Below are 15564 nucleotides of genomic sequence, written 5' to 3' on the forward strand. Positions count from 1 at the left end.
TCCAACTGCCCCTTCCTCTCAAGGAGCCAGCCAATGGCCCTCAGGCACCATAGGGAAAGGGATCAGCAAGCGCAGGCCCTGGGACCATCCATCCAGGTGACTCCAGGGATGTCCAACCCATCTGATTCCTCCCTTCCTGTGACCCCCACAGCTCCAGCTCTGCAGGGCGAGGAGGGTGCTACTGCCGCACCCCAATACCTTGAAAGCAGGCCGGGACCCTCCAGGTCTTGGCCTTCCAGAGGATATGAGCCAAGGTCATCACAGACAGGGCATAGCAGTCAGCAGGCTGCCTCCACCTCTGCTGTGGATGTCGGGGGAGCACCAAGACGTAGTGATAGGGTTAGGAATGTTAAGAAGATATAATTGCACAGCCTGGGCACGGGTGTTAATCACTTGTATATAATGTTCACTATTGTCAATAAACTCTCAAGAATGTCTCCCTGCCTATGGCTCCTTGTTATGATGAGCAGTGTTCGTGTCACTCAGATGTGAAACCTTGGTTCCTGCACAAGGTGAAAGGAAGTGTCTCAGTTCAGGGCCTCTTCTCTGTGCTTTGTGTAACCTTCAGACTAAATTGATGATCCGGCTTCACACTCACTGGATACATTACTGATGCCTGCACCTCGATGGTGCTGGTCATTGCTGTCAGAATGTTGTGGGCAGGCACCACAGAGTTCCATCATTCTCTCTGTGTGCTCTCAGCACCTTTGAGATGGGCTGGCCCCCCCATCTCGTCAGTATCTGTTTCCGGTGATGGTGTGGTCCCGAAGGGGACAGGTGAATGAAGGCTGCCAGGTGCTGTTAAAATATCATCACTGCATCTCCATTGTATGACCCTGTTCACAGGGTTTCCCTCAGCCAGATAGGTGTCAGATGTTCACAGACGCAATGTGAGGATGTCAGAAGTGTCCTCACTGCATCTCATCATCATCATGAAACTTGCAGCTATTAGGGCCCCATGAGCGTCCCTGCCTCGTCTGGCCAGTGCGATGGCCTCATTGCCGGCAACCTCGCCTTCCGGGACCTCATCACCCTCATCCCATTTGACGTCCCCCTCATTGGAGGAGATGTGCAGCTCTCCCATCTCCTCCTGAGCCAGGTCTTCCCCCCACTGCAGCGCCAGGTTGTGTAGCACGCAGCAAGCTACAATGATGCGTGACACCCTTTGGGAACTGTACTGGAGTGCTCCACCAGACCTGTCGAGACACTGGAACCTCATTTTCAAGATGCCAAACATTTGCTCCACCAAAGTCCAGGTTGCAGCATGAGCCTTGTTATAGCGTCGCTCTGCTGCAGTCTGAGGCCGCCGCATGGGCATCATCAGCCACGTCCTCTGTGGGTAGCCCTTGTCCCCAAGGAGCCAACCCTGCAGCATCTCTGGACCCTGGAAGATGTCAGGGATCTGAGACCTGCTGAGGATGTAGGAATCACGGTGCTTCAGCGGTATTGTGCGCAGACCTGAATGATGCATTTGTTGCAGTAGCAGACCAGCTGATCATTCAGCAAGTGGAATCCCTTGCATTTGACTTAGTTGACTGCTCATTGCCACAGAGATCTAAGCACCATATGAGTGTAGTCGATGGCACCCTGCACCTGTGGAAAGCCAGAGATCTCTGCAAATCCCAGTGCGCTTGCTTCCTGTCTTGCCTGATCCCAGTCAAAATACACAAAGTTCTGTGCCTTCGTGAATATGGTGCCCTTGACCTCCTGGATACACATGTGCGTGGAGGCTTGCAAGATCCCGCACAGATCACCAATGGAGCCCTGGAAGGAGCCACTGGTGTAAAAATTGAGTGCTGCGGTCACTTTCACTGCCAGTGGCAGTGGATGCCTTGTCCAAATCCCCATGGCGCCAAATCCTGCAGAAGGTGGCATATGTGGCTGACCAGCTCCCTGAACATGCGCAGTCTTCGGTGACACTGGTTCTCAGTCATCTGCAGGAATAACAAGTGCCATCTATGGACCCTGGGCCTAGCGAGGTGCCTACAAGTGATGGTTCGCTGTGGATTTTCAGCTGCGTGTACAGAGGCCCTGCCATCCCTTCATCTTGAGAGTGGTGCTCCTCCCTTTGCCGAGCCAGGTGCCTCTGTCGCAATCTTATCTTTCTTCTCTGCTTCTCTGCTCCCTGTAAGCCATGAGGCATACCGCTAGATCACCAGGCTCCATGATCCTGATGCCCTCCTCCTGCTGGATCAACGAGAGAAACGCGAGGGTTAACATATGTCTCCTAAGGACCTTACTTGGTTAAGTCTCTGGCTCCAGCTGGGTGTCAAGACCCCTTCACGCATGCTGGAGAGTGCTGGCCACCACTTGGATGGCCAGTGTTTAGTGTGCTTCACGGCTGCCCGAAACCCCCCCCCCACCTCCCCCCCCCCCCACCCCCACTCCACCTGACCGACTGATGGCAGCTTTGTCCACTGGACTGCATGCTGTGCTCTCAGCTCAGGCACAGGCATTCCCCTAACCTGCATTGCAAGGCTGCACTGTTAGCTTGAACCATGATAGTTACTGCTCCAAACCTGAATAAACACATTGCAAGGGGCCCTGAGCGCCTCCATCAGTGACTGCGCCATGCCCGGGGATTCTACAACTTGCCCAGTCAGCCAATTGTTCTGCTGCCCCCTAAAACTCACATTCATTTGCAGTGTGTGCCCAAGGGGTGAAAGATTCTGGAGCATTTAGTAGAACATTCATGCTTTTGCATTGAGTGGGCAGAAATGCTTCAGAGGCCCGACTCCAAGCCTGTCAATGGAGCTGCTGGTGAACGGTCTCAGCTGTGGAAGAATGTTCATTTTTGACAAACTTTTCCAAGTGCGGGACTGCTTCCATCACCTCCCCCCCCACCCACCCCCACACACCCTCCCCCATACACCCTCCCCCACACCTCGGCATGTGTTTGTGTACTTCCATCAGTCTGTGCTGCCTTGCCCTCCCCCATCCTCCGTGGCCCCACTCACACTGGAGCCCTTGCTCCAGCACCGCACTGAAAGCCAGCTGGCAAAAAGTGACTTCCCCGTGCTCCCTCGAATGCACGGTGCCTCTTCCTTGATGTGCTACAGGCGATCCTCGCAAGTGCTACGCAATGTTTTGTGCGCTCACCTCCGAGTTTAAGGCAGTAAATCATGCCGTTCAGAAGGCACAGCGGTGTGGGAATTAACTTTGACATGGGGGGGATGATTCCGGCATGCCGGCACAATAATCAGATACAAATTTAGTTCCTTATGTTGGACAGCGGGAAACACAGCCCGCCACTGACAGGGGGAGGGGACAATCGCGTCCTGGATTTACGTCACCGGGAAACGTGACTAGAGCAATCTCGCGCTATTTTCTGCTCACACTGCCAAACATGCCCGCCACAAATGGGAGCGGAGAATTCCGCCATAGGATTGTTTTCCTTAGACCACAGAGGTTAAGGGGAGAACAGAGACCAAAATTATAAGGGGTTTTGGTCAAGTAGATAGGGAAAAATTGTTCTCACTGGCAGGGAGGCCAATAACCAGAGGACACAGGTTTAAGATGGCAAAAAAAAAAATTACAGGAGAAATGTTATGATCTTGAACACATTTATTTTATTCTTTCATGGGATGTGGGCATCGCTGGCTAGGTCAGCATTTATTGCCCATCCCTAATTGCCCTTGAGAAGGTGGTGGTGAGCTGCCTTCGTGAACCACTGCAGTCCATGTGGTGTAGGTACACCCACAGTGCTGTTAGGAAGGGAGTTCCAGGATTTTGACCCAGTGACAGTGAAGGAACAGCGATGTATTTCTAAGTCAGGATGATGAGTGACTTGGAGGGGAACTTGCAGGTGGTGGTGTTCCCAACCATCTGCTGCCCTTGTCCTTCTAGATGGTAGAGGTCATGGGTTTGGAAGGCGTGCGAAGGAGCTTTGCTGAGTTACTGCAGAGCATCTGCACTGAGGTCCCTGGATTGAGATGGTACACACAGCTGCCACTGTACACCAGTGGTGGAGGGAATGAATGTTGCAGGTGGTGGATAGGGTGCCAATCAAGTGGACTGCTTTGTCCTGGATGGTGTCGAGCTTCTTGAGTGCTTTTGGAGTTGCACTCATCCAGGCAAGTGGAGAATATTCCATCACACCCCTGGCTTGGGCCTTGTAGATGGTGAACAGGCTTTGGAGAGTCAGGAGGTGAGTTACTCACCACAGAATTTCCCAACTCTGACTTGCTCTTGTAGTGACAGTATTTATATGGCTGGTCCAGTTCAATTTCTGGTCAATCGCAACCTCCAGGATTTTGATAGTGGGCGATTTGGTGATGGTAATGCCATTGAATGTCAAGGGGCAATGGTTGGATTCTCTTTTGTTGGAGATGTTCATTGCCTGGCACTTGTGTGTCTTGAACCTTACTTCCCACTTATCAGCCCAAGCCTGAATGTTGTCCACGTCTTGCTGCATATGGGCATGGACTGCTTCAATACCTGAGGGAGTCGTGAATGATGCTGAATATTGTGCAATCATCAGCAAACATCCGCACTTCTGACCTTATGATGGAGGGAAAGTCATTGATGAAGCAGCTGAAGGTGGATGGATACTACCCTGAGGAACTCCAGCAGTGATGTCCTGGGCCTGAGATGATTGACCTCCAACAACCATAACCATCTTCCGCTTTGCTCCATATGACACCAACCAGTGGAGAGTTTTCCCTCTGATTACCACTGATTCCAGTTTTGCTAGGACTCCTTGATGCCATATTCGGTTAAATGCTATCTAGATATCAAGGGCACTCACTCTCCCCTCAGCTCATGAGTTCAGAACTTTTGTCTATGTTTGGACCAAGGATGTAATGCGATCAGGAGCAGAATGGTTCTGGCGGAGCCCAAACTGAGCATCAATGAGCAGTTTATTGCTGTGTAAGTGCTGCTTGATAGCACTATCAATGACACCTTCCATCACTTTGCTGATGACTGAGGGTAGACTGATGAGGTGGAAATTGGTTATGGTGGATTTGCCTCGCTTTTTTATGGACAGGACATATCTGGGCAATTTTCCACATTGCTGGGTAGGTGCCAATGTCGTAGCTGTACTGGAACAGCTTGGCTAAGGGTGCGGCTAGTTCTGGAGTACAAGTCTTCAGTATTTTTTCCAGAATGTTTTCAAGACCCATAGCCTTTGCAGTATCCAGTGCCTTCAGCTGTTTTTTGATATCACATGGAGTGAATCGAATTGGCTGAAGACTGGCATCTGGAATGCTGGGGACCTCAGCACTTCTGCACTTCTGGCTGAAGAAGGTTGCAAGTGCTTCAGCCTTGCCTTTTGCACTGATGTGATGGGTTCCCATTATTGAGGATGGGGATAATTGTGGAGCATCCTCCTCCAGTTAGCTAGTTTAATTGTCCACCAACGTTCACAACTAGATGTAGCAGGAATGCAGAGCTTAGACCTGATTAATTGGCTGTGGGATCACTTATCTCTGTTTATCACTTGCTGCTTCCACTCTTTGGAATGCAAGTAGTCTTACGTTGCAGCTTCACCAGGTTGGCACTTCATTTTTAGGTATTCTTAGTGCTGCTCCTGGCTTGCCCTCCTGCATGCTTCATTGAACCAGAGTTGATCCCCTGGCTTGATGGTAATGGCAGAGTGGGCCATGAGGTTATAGATTGTGGTTGTATATAGTTCTGCTGCTGATGATGTCTTACAGCGCCTCATGGATGCCCTGTTTTGAGTTGCTAGATCTGTTCTAACCATACACGAACATATGAACATATGAAATAGGAGCAGAAGTAGGCCATTTGGCCCCTCAAGCCTGCTCCGCCATTCATTAAGATCATGGCTGATTTGTTTGTGTTTCGAATTCCACATTCCCATTTACCTCCAATAACCTTTGATTCCCTTACCTAACAAGAATTTATCTACCTCCGCCTTTAAAATATTCAATCGCCCCACCCCCACCACCTTCTGAGGCAGAGAATTCCAAAGTCGCACAACCCTCAGAGAGAAAAAGTTTCTCCTCATCTTTGTCCTAAAATGGCAAACCCTAATTTTAAAACAGTGACTCTTAGTTCTGGACTCACCCAGAGGAAGAAACATCCTTTCCACGTCCTCATTGTCAATACCAGAATTAGCATGGCGGTAGTTCCACGCAACATGATGTGAAGATGGGACTTTGACTTCACAAGGACTATATGGTGGTCACTCCTACAAATACTGTCATGGACAGGTGCATCTGCAACAGGTAGGTTGGTGAGGACCAAGTCAAGTAGGTTTTTCCCTCCTCTTGCTTCCCTCACCACCTGCTGCAGACCCAGTCTAGCAGCTATATCCCTTAGGACTCGGCTAAGGCAGTCAGTAGTGATGCTACCGAGCCATTCTTGGTGATGGACATTGAAGTCCTCCACCCACAGTACTTTCTCTGCCCTTGCCACCCTCAGTGCTTTTTCCAAGTGGTGTTCAACCTGGAGGAGTATTGATTCATTAACTGAAGGTGGGAGCAGTAGGGGGTAACCAGCAGGAGGTTTCTGTGCCCATATTTGACCTGATTCTATGAGAGTTCATAGGTCCAGAATCAATTTTCAGGACTCCCAGGTCAACTCCCTCCTGACTGTATACCACTGTGCTACCAGCTTTGGTGGATCTGTCCTGTCGGTGAGACAGGACATACCCAGGAATGGTGATGCTGGTGTCTGGGACATTATCTGTAAGGTATGATTCCATGAGGATGACTCTGTCGGGCTGTTACTTGACTAGTCTGTGAGACAGCTCTCCCAATTTTGGCACAAGCCCCCAGATGTTAGTAAGGAGGACTTTGCAGGGTCGATACAGCTGGTTGTGCCACTTTCATTTCTGGTACCGAGGTCGATGCCAGGTGGCTTGTCCGGTATCATTCCCTTTAGACTTCACAGCAGTTTGGTACAACGGAGTGACCTGCTAGGGCATTTAAGAGTCAACCACATTGGAGTCACATGTGGCCCAGACCAGGTAAGGACGGCAGATTTACTTCCCTAAAGGACTTGGCCATATGGGTTTTTACACAATCGTCAATGGTTTTATAGTCACTGTTACTGACACTAGCTTTTAATTCAGTTTGATTAATTGAATTTTAATTCCGCCAGCTGCCATGGTGGAATTTAAATCCATGTTCCCAGAGCATTAGCCTGGGCCTTTGGATTACTAGTCCAGTGACATTACCAGAATCAGTGGTGGAACAGATCCTATAATAACCTTCAAAAGGAAATTTGATAAATACTTGAAAAGGAAATATACTTAAAAAAAGCAAGCATTTACCAGGCTATGGGGAAAGAGCAGGGGATTGAGGCTAATTTATTTTTTATTTGTTTATGGGATCATTATTGCCTATCCCGAATTGTACTTGAGAAGGTAGTGGTGAGTTGCCTTCTTGAACCACTGCAGTCTGCAAGGTGTAGGTACACCCACAGCGGTGAAGGAAGTTCCAGGCGTTTGACCCAGCGACAGTGAAGGAACAGCAATGTGTCTCCATGTCAGGATGGTGTGTGGCTTGTAGGGAACTTACAGGTGACAGTGCTCCCATATGTCTCCTACCCTGTTTCTAGGTGATAGAGGTCAGGGATTTAGAAGGAGCCTTGCTGCAGTGCACGTTGTGGATGATACACACTGAGTTCACTGCATCGGTGGTGGAGGAGTGAATGTGTAGTTGGTGGATGGTGTGCTGATCAAGCAGGCTGCTTTGTCCTGGATGGGGTAAACCTTCCTATTGGAGCTGCTCATCCAGGCAGGTGGAGAGTATTCCAACATACTCCTAAACTGCGCCTTGTAGATGGTGGACAGGCTTTTGAGAGTCATGAGGTAAGTTACTCACTGCAGAATCCCCAGCCTCCGACCTGCTCTTGTAGCCACAGCAGTTATACAACTGGTCCAGTTAAGTTTCTGGTCAATGGTAACCTCCAGGATGTTGATTGTGTGGGATTCAGTGATGGTAATGTCATTAAATGTCAAGGGGAGATGGTTAGATTCTCTCTTGTTGAAGAAGGTCATTTCCTGGCACTTGTGTGGTATGAATGTTACTTGCCACTTACAAGCCTAAGCCTGAATGTTGTCCAGATTGTGCAGGATATTTCAGTATTTGGATAGCTAGCACAAGCACAGTGGGTCGAATGTCTCCTTCTGTGCTGTATGATTCTATGATAAGCACTTGCAGATTTAGAGAGCAAAAACCTTTTGATTTATGATTGTCAGGGTGTTGCTGAATTCAGCCTGAATATCATCATGGTCAGCATTAGAAACATGGTGGAACTCATTGGATTTGCAAGTGTTCTAGTATACAACACAGGCCTTTTATTGTTGTTTAACACTGTTGATCTGAAACGTATCCCATTTCAATTATTTCACACCTGGAAAGTGTTATCCACACCCAAACATTTTCATTCACAATACCACCAGGGAGAGAGGCAGGGTTCTACACATGTTATGGCACAACCAATGGTAAATGCTAAACTGTTCAAATCCCAAAGGGAAACTTGAAACAACAGCCACAACTTGTTTTGCAATTTGTATAAATATTGAGATGCGTGCCTTGAATTCAGAAGTAATAAGACCCCCAAGTCTTATAGGTTTTTTACAAAACTAAGTTAAACCTTTATTAATAGAAGAAATGATTTTAAATACATACGTAGATCTACAAATTACTACTATGATAACTTCTAAATCCCCTAATTAATCTAACTCCCAGTTAGACTTTCGTTAAGCAACAGTAAGGCACATAGGTTTTAAAAGACCCAGGCAAAGAAACAGGATACCCTGAACCAGTCGAATTCAGATACCCTGAACCAGTCAAATTCAAAGTGAGTTTCCTTAACTTTAGTTCTCTGTAGACAGCATCTTGAGGCTTAAATGCTGAAGGTGTTTCACATTTGTAAGATCTTAGAATGCCTACCCTTACACACAGCCTTCATTCCTTTACACATATTTCCCCCTTTGAATGCAAATTCCCATTGTTTCACTATGTCTTTGGACTTTATCTTTCTAATAATAAAAATCTCTCATAGTACCAAGTTTACCAGTAGTCTTTGGGGAAAATAAACACACTGTTTCTTAACTTCCCCTGGCTAAGTGTAATATTTCACTCCCATTCTTTTGAAAACAATCTAGTCTGGTTTATTTAAAAATGCAAATGTTCTTTTACACCTTACATTCTAAACTTCCTCCATATTCCTACTTAACATTTCAAACCCAGTTTATCTTCTAACACATCAAAGCCTTCAGGCCAGCTGCCTTTAATCCAATTAAGTATGTCACACACACACAGAAACACAGATACATATAGGCTCAGGTACCATAATTTTACAATAAATTCTAATAACAATATTATACCTTCCTGACATCCCCCTCCTTATTTAACAATGAACCGTCATAATTTAAAAAGACGGCTTCATTTTTATTAACCTATCTTATACTATCTCCTACACTCATCTATATACTCACACTATTACATTACCAGATGCGTTCATTAACATTATTTATATAAATCCTTTGAATCAACAGAAATACCCCTTTTCAAATACCCCTTCACTATCCAGATTAGAGGAAAAGCAATTTCAGAATCCTGCATTTCTACTTCTTTCTTATTATCTACCTTTGATCCTCTTGCCTGTCAACGTACTTTTTAAACATTTTTACATGACACATCCTCTGCTTCTTTCTTCTGTTTAGAGTATTTATTAAATAATTCACTTCACTCAGCTTCTTTTCAATCCTGTAAGGCCCACTAAACCTTGCCTTTAACGAGTCACCCAGTACTGGAAACAGAACTAATACTTTCTCCCCAGCAACAAAACTGTGAGCTGTAGCTTTCCTGTCTGCTTTCACTTTCATCACTTGATATCTTTAAATGTTCCCTAGCTAACTCACCCTCCATCTTTCATTTGCCGAAGCATGATAAGGCCTCCATTTTCTCAATAAAACATCACCCTTAAGGTAATAAAATCCTGGAATACATTTTGCCTCTGTTTCTGAGTAAGCTGTCTGATGTAAATGTTGTATATACGTATCCTTTATCTATAACTCCACTAACCGCCTTGAGTTAAACACTTCAGCTGAATTGTCCTTTGTTCTTTCCTCCTGAACAATGTTATCAAACACAGTGTCAGCTAATTGGATTTCCACACCTTCTCCCTACCTTTGAACTTCCTGTTCTTCTTGTTTCAACCTACGACCCTGTGACTTAATTATCACACAAACTGGAAACAATCCAGGATGCTCTCTCTGCAACACTTCTGTTGAAAACGCTTCTATAGGCTGCTCAACTACCATAGGCATCATCCACATCTTTTATCCAGCTATATCATTATAAATTGAACCCCTGTAATGGGCAATTTTTCCACTACTTCAACAATCGCCTCACCTGTTTTTCACTTACTCTTTAAATTTACCTTCCACAATGGAATAGGTTCAGCATCTCCATGAAGCTCATTTATTATCACCTGTTCCTGCAATACTCCCTCTGAACAACAAATGTCACTATCCCACAACATTAAGGATTGACTAGCCCCTGTGACTCTTAAAATTTTAACATCCTTACCTACTCTACCTTGCACACATAGAAAGACTTTCCTTTCACACACAAAATCTTTAAACATTTCTGCAACCTGTTCCTCCGAATTCTCTTGGGTAGATTATGAACACATTTCCACTTCTTTACCTATCACTAATTCTCCCTGTTTTACCTGTACACAAACTATTGGTTTTTCCTGTGCCTATACCTCCGGACCCACAGTACTTTTACTACCAGTACTTCTCTGCACCCCTATAATTCCAACAGATTTTCCCTGCAGTTTCCAGCACACATATTTCATATGTCCAACTTTATTACAATGAAAACACCTCAATTTTAGAATGTCACTTCTACCCTCAGCACCTTCCTTTTTATTCTGAGAAAAAACTTCCTGTGAATTTCCACCTACTCCTTCTTTTCCCCGTCTACCCACCTTCCTTTCACTTTCCCACTTACTATCCTTTTCTGATTTAAATAGGTGATGATAAAAAGGTTTAGCTCTATGAACTAACTCATAATCATCAGCTATCCCTCTCTTCCTCCATGAGTTCTCACTACCGAAGGAATTGGATTTTTAAATTCTTCCTGAAGAATTGCCTCTCAAAGAGCTGCATTTGTTGTCTCTATCTTTATATCACTAGTCAAAATTGCTTTGTTTTACTCTTTCAAACGCAATATAAGTTTTCCCAGGTTGTTTTCTCATAGTCCTAAATTTCTGCCTGTTTGCCTCAGGAACCAACTCATATGCACTCAAAATAGCCTTTTTTACCACATCATAGTTCACCAACATTTCTTCTGACAGTGAAGCATAAACTTCATGTGCTCTACCCACCAACCTGGATTGTAACAACAATGTCCAGTTTTCCTGTGGCCATTTCATCTGTTTAGCTATCTTCTCAAATGAAATAAAGAATGCTTCCACATCTCTTTTCGCAAACTTTGGAAGAGCTTGTACAAATTTAAACATCTCCCCACTGGGTTCTGGTTTAGAAATAAGTCCTTCCTCACCTACTGGCATCTCTTTTTTAACTGCTTGCATTTTAAGCTGGAATTCTCTGTCTCTCTCTTTTTCTCTTTCCTCCTTTTCTAACCTTGCCATTTCTAATTCCCTTTCTTGTTTTCTTTCTCTCTTGTTTTTTCATTTCCTTTGCTTATTCAATTTCAAGCTTCTTCATTTCTAACTGAAGTCTCATTACCTCCAGCTATGACTCACTAGTCTCAGGTGTCACTTCCAACTTTAAATGGTGTGCTATACTTTCAATTATATATGCTTTCTTTGCCCCTGCAGGTAACCCCAATTGTAATTTACCCACCAATTCCATTAAATTATCTTTAGTTATCTTTTGTAAACCAGCCAAAGTTATAACTTCAACTCCCAGACAAGTCCGAGCTACTGCCAAAGCCAAATTGCAATCTCACCACTTCAAAAAAACCTTACTCCTGAATTCAAAGTGCTTCTCGTACTGGTAACCTGAAGATTCACCAACTCTAAACCAATCAAGGAATCTCAGATATATCCCGCAAAGAGCCCCCAACTATGTTATGGCACAACAAATGGTAAATGCTGAGCTGCTCAAATCCCAAAGGGAAACTTGAAACAACTGCCACAACTTGTTTTACAATTTGTATAAATTGTGAGATGCGTGCCTTGAATTCAGAAGTAATAAGACCCCCAAGTCTTATAGGTTTCTTACAAAACTAAATTAAGCATTTATTAACAGAAGAAATGATTTTGAATGCATACATACATCTGCAAAATTACTACTATGAAAACTTCTAAATGTCCTAATTAATCTAACTCCCAGTTACACTTTTGTTAAGGCAACAGTAAGACACATAGGGCAGAATTTTGTCCTTGGTGGGTGGGCAGACAGCCAACCCCAGCCACTGAAACAGGGCCCGCCGCCATTTTGAGTGGGCGGGCCAATTAAGGCCCGCCCAGCGGCCTTCCCAACAGGAAGCGCTATGCGCTTCCTGTGCAGTGGGGGGAGGGAATCCCCACTTAAAAATTTAACTAAGTGCTGTCTCAGGGAGATCAGTGACAGTCTGAAAAACTTAAAAAATAGAAAAATAAAAATGTTATTAACATGTGCCCCTCATGTGACAATGTCACACGAGATGGGACATGTTAATAAAAACGACATAAACTTTATTAAACTTTTTAAAAATGGACATGAAACCTCATCCCGCCAGTGGATGAGGTTTCATGCTTTATCTGAAGCCCGCTGGGGCTCCTGGCCTGCCCGCCAACCTTAAGGGTGGATGGGCAGGTCTTTAACGATCTTAATTAGCCTGTCAATGGCCTTAATTGGCCATTGACAGGTCGGCAGGCTGACAGCTGATTTCGCTGTCCCCCCACCTTCCTAAAAATTTAAAGGGACCGGGGTGATGTCGGAGGTTCCTCCTGATGTCATCCCGTGTCATTTTCCCATCGTCGAGTGGGCCCCGCCCCCAAATCACCCACAGGAAAATCCTGGCCATAGATTTTAAAAGACACAGGCAAAGAAACATGCTAACCTGAACCAGTTGAATTCAAAGTGAGTTTCCTTAACTTCAGTTCTCTGTAGATGGCAGCTTGGGGTTCACATTTGTTAGATCTTAGAATTCCTACCCTTACACACAGCCTTCATTCCTTTATACATATTTTCCCCTTTGAATGCAAATTCCCATTATTTCACTATGTCTTTGGACTTTACCTTCCTAATAATAAAAACTCTCATAATTCCAAGTTTACCAGTGGTCTTTGGGATAAATAAACACACTGGGCAGGATTTTGCCGTCATTGAGCGGGGGCGGGGCCCGCTCGCCAACCCGTAAAATAGTCGCGGTGACGTCGGGGGGAACTCCCGACGTCACCACACTTGATATAAATTTTCAGGAAGGCGGGAGCGCAGTAAAATCAGCTGTGTGCCCGCCAACCTGTCCATTGCCAATTGAGGCCATTGACAGGATTAATTAAGCAATAAAGGACCTGCCCATCCAACCTTAAGGTTGGTGGGCAGGCCAGGAGCCCCGGCGGCAACTAGAAAAAACATGAAACCTCATCCACGGGCGGGATGAGGTTTCATGTAGGCTTTGAAAAATGTTAATAAAGATTGTGTAAAAATTATGGACATGTCCCAACTCATGTGACATTGTCACATGAGGGGACATGTAAGGGAAATTTTATTTTTCTACTTTTATCCATAAGACCATAAGACATAGGAGCAGAAATTAGGCCATTTGGCCCATCAAGTCTGCTCTGCCATTCAATCATGGCTGATAAGTTTCTCAACCCCATTCTCCCGCCTTCGCCCTGTAACCTTTGATCCCCTTACCAATCAAGAACCTATCTATCTCGGTCTTAAATACACTCAATGACCTGGCCTCCACAGACTTCTGTGGCAATGAATTCCATAGATTCACCACTCTCTGGCTAAAGAAGTTTCTCCTCATCTCTGTTCTAAAAGGTCTTCTCTTTACTCTGAGGCCCTCGGGTCCTAGTCTCTCCTACTAATGGAAACATCTTCCCCACGTCCACTCTATCCAGGCCTTTCAGTATTCTGTAAGGTTCAATCAAACCACTCCTCATCCTTCTAAACTCCATCGAGTATAGACCCAGAGTCCTCAAACGTTCCTCATATGTTAAGCCTTTCATTCCTGGGATCGTTCTCGTGACCCTCCTCTGGACCCTCTCCAAGGCCAGAACATCCTTCCTGAGGTACGGGGCCCAAAATTGCTCACAATATTCTAAATGTGGTCTGACCAGAGCCTTATAAAGCCTCAGCAGCACATCCCTGCTTTTATATTCTAGTCCTCTCAAAATAAATGCCAACATTGCATTTGCCTTCCTAACTACCGACTCAACCTGCAAGTTAACCTTAAGAGAATCCTGGACTAGGAATCCCAAGTCCCTTTGCACTCCAGATTTCTGAATTCTCTCCCCATTTAGAAAATAGTCTATGTCTCTATTCTTCCTACCAAAGTGCATGACCTCACATTTCCCTGCGTTGTATTCCATCTGCCACTTCTTTGCCCATTCTCCTAACCTGTCCAAATCCTTCTGCAGCCTCCCCGCCTCCTCAATACTACCTGTCCCTCCACCTATCTTTGTATCATCTGAAAACTTTGCCAGAATGCCCTCAGTTCCTTCATCTAGATCATTAATGTATAAAGTGAAAAGTTGTGGTCCTAACACTGACCCCTGCGGAACTCCACTAGTCACCGGCCGCCATCCTGAGAAGGACCCCCTTATCCCCACTCTCTGCCTCCTACCAGACAGCCAATCTTCTATCCATGCTAGTACCTTGCCTCTAACACCATGGGCTCTTATCTTACTGAGCAGCCTCCTGTGCGGCACCTTGTCAAAGGCCTTCTGGAAGCCCAAGTAGATAACATCCATTGGCTCTCCTTTGTCTAACCTACTCATTACCTCCTCAAAGAATTCTAACAGATTTGTCAGACATGACCTCCCCTTGATGAAACCATGCTGACTTTGCCCTATTTTACCATGCACTTCCAAGTATTCTGAAATCTCATCCTTAATAATGGACCCTGAAATCTCATCCTTAATAATGGACTCTAACATCTTACCAATGACCGAGGTCAGGTTAATCGACCTGTAAGATCGGCCTGTATCATTTTTACATGTAGAGCCAATCTCCCTGAGGCTGCGCTTAGCCTCAGGGAGATGAGTGCGCTCTTTCATGTGCATGCGCGAAAGAGCGCACTCTCGATTTTGGGATTCCACCACCCCCACCCCCCACCCCCGCCCGCACAGGGAGTGCATAGCGCTTCCCTGCAAACATCATGCTATCATGCTGGGCGGGCCTTAATTGGCCCACCCACATAAAATGGTGCCGCACCTCCGATCGGGGGCCCGTATGCGCCTGCCCATCAATTCAGCCCACTGTTTCTTGACTTCCCCTGGCTATATGTAATGTTTCACTCCCATTCTTTTGAAAACAATCTAGTCTGGTTTATTTAAAAATGCAAATATTCTTTTACACCTTGCATTCTAAACTTCCTCCATATTTACCTACTTAACATTTCCAACCCAGTTTATCTTCTAACACATCAAAGCCTTCAGACCAGTTGTCTT

The sequence above is a fragment of the Cetorhinus maximus genome, chromosome 13 (assembly GCF_964194155.1).
Source record: "Cetorhinus maximus chromosome 13, sCetMax3.hap1.1, whole genome shotgun sequence".
In the NCBI taxonomy this organism is placed as follows: Eukaryota; Metazoa; Chordata; class Chondrichthyes; order Lamniformes; family Cetorhinidae; genus Cetorhinus; species Cetorhinus maximus.